Here is a 7,819-nt window from a genome sequence, read left to right on the forward strand (position 1 = left end):
TCCCGGTGAGCCTTGGGTGTGTGAACCCGCCCTGTCCCTGGGCACGCCAACCCACACTGGCCTCGGGTGTGTGAACCTGCTCTATGTGGTACTCGCCTGTGGGCTCTCGTGTTTCTCTCCAACTCGTTTATTCTGCTCCTTCTGCTTGAAGTTGCTGTTTGTGATTTTATTGTCTGGAAGTTTAACAGTAACGGTATTAACCAATGTTATGGTCAAACTGTAGATGTAAAATGTCACCTGAGCTCCTTAAACATTTTAGTAGCAGCTTGGCTACAGTGACAACACTGATTTCAGAATCTCTAAATTGTGGATTTCACCTTCAGAACCTGAGCATATTGACCAGGCTTCTAACCTCATCTTGATATTCAAAATCTGCAATTGAAAGCTGGTCTCAGTGATAGTGTCCATGAAACTATCGTTGATTGTTGTAAAAACCCATCTGCTTCACTAATGTCCTTTATGGAAGGAAATCTGCTATCTTCACCTGGTCTGGCCTACATGTGAGGCCAGATCCACAGCAATGTGATTAACTCTTAACTGCCCTCTGAAATAACCGAGGTAGCCACTCTGTTCAAGGGCAGTTAAGGTTGGGCAACAAATGTTGGCCTTGCCAGTGACACCCACATCCCATCAAAGAATAAAACAAAATATATTTTGCATGTGAAGATTTAATCATTTCAAGCATAAATTTAATCTCATTGACAGCTATCAGCAGCTATTAACCCTGTTATGTTTTTGATAGTTAAAGGCTGGTAGGAGTGAAGTATATTTAAAAGGACAGTGTGTGGGAAGCACACATCAATTTCTAATGACTCTAGTGTTATGTGGGTAATTTTTGTGTGGAATAGATGGGGTGAATCTTATAACAATCTCCCAGAGATTAACTGGGATTGAGGGGCAAGACTAAAGATGAGCATTAGTGCACTGTACTTTACACTACTTAGTGACAAACCCTGTTGTGTTAAAGTTTACTAATTCACACTGGTGTAGTACTGAGTCAATTGCTCAGATTGATTTTGTAATGTTAAGGATTATTTTTCCTGCAGGATTTTCTATTTAGCTTCCACCTGACCCACTGATGGTGTCAGACAGAATCTAGAACTGTCTCCTCAGTCGAATGGACTGCTGCAGGATCCTAATGGTATCCAATTAAAAATCTACCTTCTGGTTAATAGGCACAACTGAAACCAGCTCAACACAAAATGGTGTCTGTGAGTGTGCGCATGCACACACTCGAGGGTCGCAGTGGAAGGGTGCTTTTCTGAATGCAGAGCAGTGACTAGTGGTGTTCTGCAGGGATCAGTGCTGGGACCTTTGCTATTTGTAGTATACGTAAATGATTTGGAGGAAAATGTAACTGGGCTAATTAGTAAGTTTACAGATGACACTAAGGTTGGAGGAGTTGCAGATAGTGAAGAGGATTGTCAAAGGATACAACGGGATATAGATCGGTTGGAGACTTGGGCAGAGAAATGGCAGATGGAGTTTAATCCGGACAAATGCAAGGTAATGCATTTTGGAAGGTCTAATACAGGCAGGAATTATACAGTAAATGGCAGAACCCTTAAGTGCATCGACGGGCAGAGGGATCTGGGTGCACAGGTCGACAGGTCACTGAAAGTGGCAACGCAGGTGGATAAGGTAGTCAGGATGGCATATGGCATGCTTACCTTCATCAGCAGGGGTATTGAGTATAAAAGCTGGGAAGTCATGCTGCAGTTGTATAGAACCTTGGTTAGGCTACACATGGAATATTGCGTGCAATTCTGGTCGCCATATTACTAGAAGGATATGGAGGCATTGGAGAGGGTGCAGAGGAGGTTTACCAGGATGCTGCCTGGTCTGGAGGTTATTAGCAATGAGGAGAGGTTGGAGAAACGCGGATTGTTCTCAATAGAATGAAGAAGATTGAGGAACGACTTGATAGAAGTTTACAAAATTATGAGTGGCATGGAAGAGAAGATAGAAGCTTTTTCCCAGGGTGGAAGAGTCAATTACTAGGGGACATAGATTTAAGGTGAGAGGAGAAAACTTTAGAGGAGATGTGCGGGGCAAGTTTTTTATGCAGAAGGTAGTGAGTGACTGGAATTCGCTGCCAGAGAAGGTGGTGGAAGCAGGTACGATAGTGGTTTTTAAGAGGCAACTTGACAAATACATGAATAGGATGGAAATAGAGAGATATGGACCCCGGAAGTGCAAAATGTTTTAGTTTGACAGGCAATATGATCGGCACAGGCTTGGAGGGCCGAAGGGCCTGTTCCTGTGCTGTCCTTTTCTTCTTTGTCCTTGTGTCCATGTGTCTGATTGTGAACGCATCATTCTTCACGTTTGCAATGTATTTCCTGAAGTAATTATCTCCAGCAAGTATTTTAGTCCTTTATTTCCATTTATTCCAAATGTAATATCTTTGCAAATCTTTTAATAGCACTGACAATTATCTGGAACCCATTCTCTCGGGCTGCTGCTGTTTGGAAAACAATCTCACACTGACCATTCAATTACCAATATGAGCACATCTGTTCCCAAACTCACTTCACCTCTTGAGTCCGTATGACTCTTCTTCAGAGCGTATGGTCATCTTCAGTCATACAAGCACGAAACGTTAACTCTGTTTCTCTCTGCACAGATGCTGTCAGACCTGCTGAGTTTTTCCAACATTTTCTGTTTTTATTTCAGATTTTCAGCATCCACAATATTTTGCTTTTATTTCACTTAACCTCTCTTAGTGTCAGACACTAAGTCACTTAATCTCTCTGTTTCAGAGAGCGCCTAAACTCACTTAATTTTTTTTCTCTCTCTAAGAAAGAACCTAACACACTTAACCTCACATAGTCTCTCTACTCTGTCTGAGGCAGTGCTCAATGTACAGACAGTCATTCCTCTTTCTCTCTCTCTTTCTCTCTCTCTCAGACAAGGCTAGATTCACTTTAACTCTCCGATTTTCTGATAACTGTTTTTCGGCAAAATTATTTATTTATGTAATTTCCCCTTACTTCTCCCATCAGCTCGCTTCCCCCTTCAGTGAATATGGTAAAACCCCAAATAAGCTCATGTGTTTAAATCTTTAAATTGGGAATGGAGGTGAATGCAATGCTGAGACTGGCAGCAATTTGTGGTTGTTCTTGATGCTGTCAGAGTGAGTTCACCCTCACAGGCAGGAAGACTGTTCTCGGTGATAACTTGAAACTGACACCTGCTGTTTCATTCTCAGGAAACACAACTTCCTGTTTCTCTGCTGCTGGTTCCTAACCACACATCTCACTTCTGAGCAGAAAATAAATCCAGGGGCCACAATCTGGTGAGAATATCTGTCAAGGCGGCATATATCTGGCCACAGAGTCAGGGCAGAGTCACACAGATCACATTGCGGTGACATTTACAAATGAGCCTGTTGTTTCTGGTCAGAGTCTCCATACCTGGACATATGTGCCCGTGTCTGTGGGTCAGTCACTGAGTTCCCTCTGCTCTCCATAGCCAGGAACTGATAGCCTGCTCCTTTCCATTTTATATCATTTTCTCACATCATTCTGTATTACTTGGTTCCTCTATTTCTCAGCTTTGTCCTTCACCACCTCATCTTTCTGTTTTTTTAAGTCTCAGTTTTTCTCTGTCTTTGTCTCTCCTTTCCTCTATATCTCTCTCGATGTCATTGTGTTCCTATTTAATTGAGATGTTCAATATCATGAAGGGTTTTTGATTGATTAAAGAAGGAAAAACGGCTAAAGGCAGAAAATGCTGCAAAAACTCAGCAGGTCTGGCAGCATCTGTGGACAGAGAAACAGATTTAAGGTTCTGAGTCCAATCTGATGCTTCTTTTGAGCGGGAAAAACAGGGGTTGTCCTTCTTAGATCAGAAAAGTTTAGGGGGAAATTTAATGGAGGTGTTCAAAATGAGGAAGTATTTGTGATAGTGTCGATAGGGAAAACTGTTTCCAGGAGCAGGAGGGTTTGTAACCAGAGGACTCAGAAATTTAAGATATTTGACAATAGAGTGTCAAGGAGAACATTTTTATGCAGTGATTTGATGTGACCTGGAATGCACATACTGACACGGGGTTGGAAGCAGATATAATAGCAACTTTCAAAGGGAATTGGATCAGTACTTGAAGAGGGAATAATTGGCAGAGTTATAGTGAATGGGACTAATTGGATGGTTCACTCATCTTTGTGACATTCTGAATTTTCCTCTCCTGAGGTTTTAACATTTGATCTTTTCAATCATAATGTGTCTTAAACAGAAGATTTAAAACATTAGTTTCTACGAGCTGTCAGATCTATTTCCTGTGTGCCTGTGTAACTCGGGAGCTGCAGGCAAGGGTGAGAAGGAACCGATTCTTTTCAGTTCCTCTAACAGATGCACCATCATCACCTCAGATACCAGAAATCTCTGGAGTTCCCCATGCCGTCATTGCCCTCTCCTTGGGTATAACAGCTCTCAGTCAGGTGTGTCTCTGTCATGATATTTCCACTCCTATTTTATCACACACCTCCCTGTGATACTCGCCATAACACAGACACCCAAATATCATTGCTTCCTTACACCTTGTCCTCCAATTACAATCGAATCTTTATTCGGCCTCTTGTCTCCCTTAACGTAAGATTACCTGTAGTTAAAGCGACTTCTGTTATTAAGAACTGGAATTGGCCTTTGTGATTATTCTTACACCAGATGCTAGTCGGCCTCGCGTGCTGCAGTCATAACTCCCTTCACAAACCCAAAGAGGAAGAGGTTGTTTTTTAATGAGTGCGCAGACACCTCAAACCTGCAATCATGTCCCAGAAATCTTTGCCTTGCTGGATGGAGCAACTGCCCAGAATTGTCCCGTCTGTCATTCCCTTCACTCCTTCTGAGTCTAAGAAAATAGCCAGCAAAAGAGACTCTGGTTTATAATGACACCAGGTGCATCAGTTTAGATGATGTGGTTGGGTCTCTGGAGAGGGCTTGAACCCACATCCTTCTGACTCAGGGTGAGTGTGTCACCAATTAGTCAATGTTGACGTCAGTTCATATTCCACTAGACCGTGTCTGTGTTATTACACTCAACCCATCCCATTCACATTGCATTGATCCTTGGCTCTGTTATTATCACTGGAAACATTTTTCCTGCCAGTTTTCAAATGGAACCTGTTTCTGGTATTTGATTGTCACATTTCCATGTTTTTAACTTTATTATTTAGTCTATATGTGAATTTCCTCATGTAAGTCACACTGCAATTCAGCCTTTGGTCTGAAAACTTGTTTCTTGAATAAAATACCATTATTATAGCTCACAGTGTCAGATCATAAGCTCAGAATTACCACTTGGCAGGGTACAGATGGGTAAACAGTGACTGGGATTAAACCCCACCATCACACAGTACCTTCGTGAAAGAACAGGAGAAAAATCTGAGTGTTGCATCCCTGTTGATGTTGATGGGCCATGTTCTACCACCTGAAGCATTCTGGGGGTAGCATCATCTGCCATTGTCTTCAGATGGTGCAGGGGCTAAGGAAGGTGTTCAGCTCATCATGTTTGTACCAGCGCTTTAGTGTAACTATCGAATTAGTCCCACTCCCCTGCTCTTTACTCCTAGACTTGGATATTTCTTCTCTTCAACTATTTATTCAATACTCCCAAGAATGTTGCTATTGAATCTGCTTACAGCACCCTTTCAGGCTGTGCATTCCAGATCACAAAAACACACTACTTAAAAAAGATGTTCTGAAATCTGTGTCCTCTGATTAGCTATTTTTCTGCTGCTGGAGACCTTTCCTTTTTCTTTAGTTTGTCAAAGCCATTCATGATTTTGAAAACTGCTATTGCATCTTTTTTCTTTCAGACTGTTGCAGTCCATGTGGTGTCAGTTCTGGGCATTTTAAGAGTCAACTATACTGCTGTGGGTCTGGAGTCAGATGCAGGCCAGACCAGGTGAGGATGGCAGATTTCCTTCTCTAAAGGGCATTAGTGAACCAGATGGGTTTCTGTGACATTTGATAAGGACTTCCTGGTCATCATGAGATTTGGTGGGATTCGAACCCAGTCTCCAGAGCATTTCCCTGGGTCTTTGGATTACCAGCCCAGTGACAATACCACGATGCCACCACCTCCATTTTTGACCCTTTGCTCCAAGGAAAACAATCCCAGTTTCTCCAGTATAACGGAAGCCTCTTATCCTTGGTACCATTCTAGTAAATCATCTTCTCTAAGGCTTTGAAATCCTGTTTAAAGTGTGATGCCCAGAAATAAATACAGCACTCCAACTGAGGCCTAACAATTGGTTTATAAATTCAGTATTAACTCATTTAACATAAACACATTCAAAATAAATTGTTGAAAATCTGCACTAAGATATCGCTTGGAGGAATTCACAGGAGGCTGTTAACTGCTGCTGCAATTGTGTAACCGACATTCGATCTGCAGATAAAGAAGATAACATTGTGGTTATCCATTGACAATCCCTCATGTCAGGGATGATTCTTTCTTGTCAATGACTGGGCAGAAGTGAGATATCAATGTTAGCTGTGGGTTCACAAATGATTAATGAGCCCTATTTTAGCATTGCAGGCTCTCCCAACAGTGAGGACATAGGGGTTGTCAGCCAGTGGAGTTGGTGGTGGTGGTGACACAAGCAGCTGCCCTCTCTGTTTGTCTCTCTCAGTGGCTGCTCTTGTTGATTGAAATGTTTTTGGATGATGAATCACTATTTTGGAGGCGATTGGGAATCTGCATTCCAAGTGTTTATGTTGATAGAGCAGAATATCAAGGAGGCCTTGAGATTGTCTTTGAAAAGTTTCCTTTGGCCCCATGTGAAGGGCCTCCCTGGTGTAGCTCTGAGTATAGCACCTGTTTGTCAATCTGAATTCAGGCATTCTGACAACATGCCCAGACATAGTGGTTACATTACTGGATTAGTAATCAAGAGGGAATAATGATCTGGAGATGTGAGTTCAAATCCCATCATGACAGTTAGAGATTTTAAATTCAGTTAATTCTGTAAATCTGGAATAAAAATCTACTATAAAACTGTTATCAGTGATTATGAAACGAATGCATTGTTACAAAAGTCCAACTGGTCCCCTGACATCCTCGAGGAGCGGAAATCTGCCATTCCAGCCTCATCTGGTCTTCAGGTGACTCCAGAGCAATGTGTTTGACCCTTTGAAATGGTGTATAAGCCACTTGGTCATATCAAAACCGTTCAGAGAAAGTAAAATTCAATTGGATTGCAGCGGTTTGGGAAGGCCGGTCACCATCACATTCTCAAGGGCAATTAGGGATGGTAATAAATGCCCGTATTGCCAGTGACACCCACATCCTATGATGAATGAAAATAAAGGAGCTGCAGCCTGTTTCCAGGTTTCTCTGTGTTATTGGTGTGTGACAGCATAACTAAAATACACAACCAGGAATATCCACGAGACAACAATCCTGACAGTTACTCACTGAAAGGATTCGCTCAGTCACCCCATTGGCTGAGTTCACATTTGACTGGAAGGATTGGATTCCGCATCATTGTTGCTGTTTCCGTAAAACTTTGGGGGATTTGCAATTCACCATCAATTCCCTTCTTTTTGGTGGATAATGGAGGTTCTGTGCACATGGGCTTCTGTATAATTTGGTTGCTAATTTTATGGATTGCCCAACACTCGCCCTAATCCCAACATTGTTGCAAAAAAAGGACTCACGATTCACCAATTAGGCCATTCGATGGCGAGGACTTTACCCAGCATCCTCCGCGGAGGGGGATATCCCCTATCCCCACCACAGGAGAGCAGTGCGCAGGCGCAGTATAACCCAGTGTTTGGAGCATGCGCCATAATGGCGATGTGGAGTCTTTTG

The sequence above is a fragment of the Carcharodon carcharias genome, chromosome 27 (assembly GCF_017639515.1).
Source record: "Carcharodon carcharias isolate sCarCar2 chromosome 27, sCarCar2.pri, whole genome shotgun sequence".
Taxonomy (NCBI): Eukaryota; Metazoa; Chordata; class Chondrichthyes; order Lamniformes; family Lamnidae; genus Carcharodon; species Carcharodon carcharias.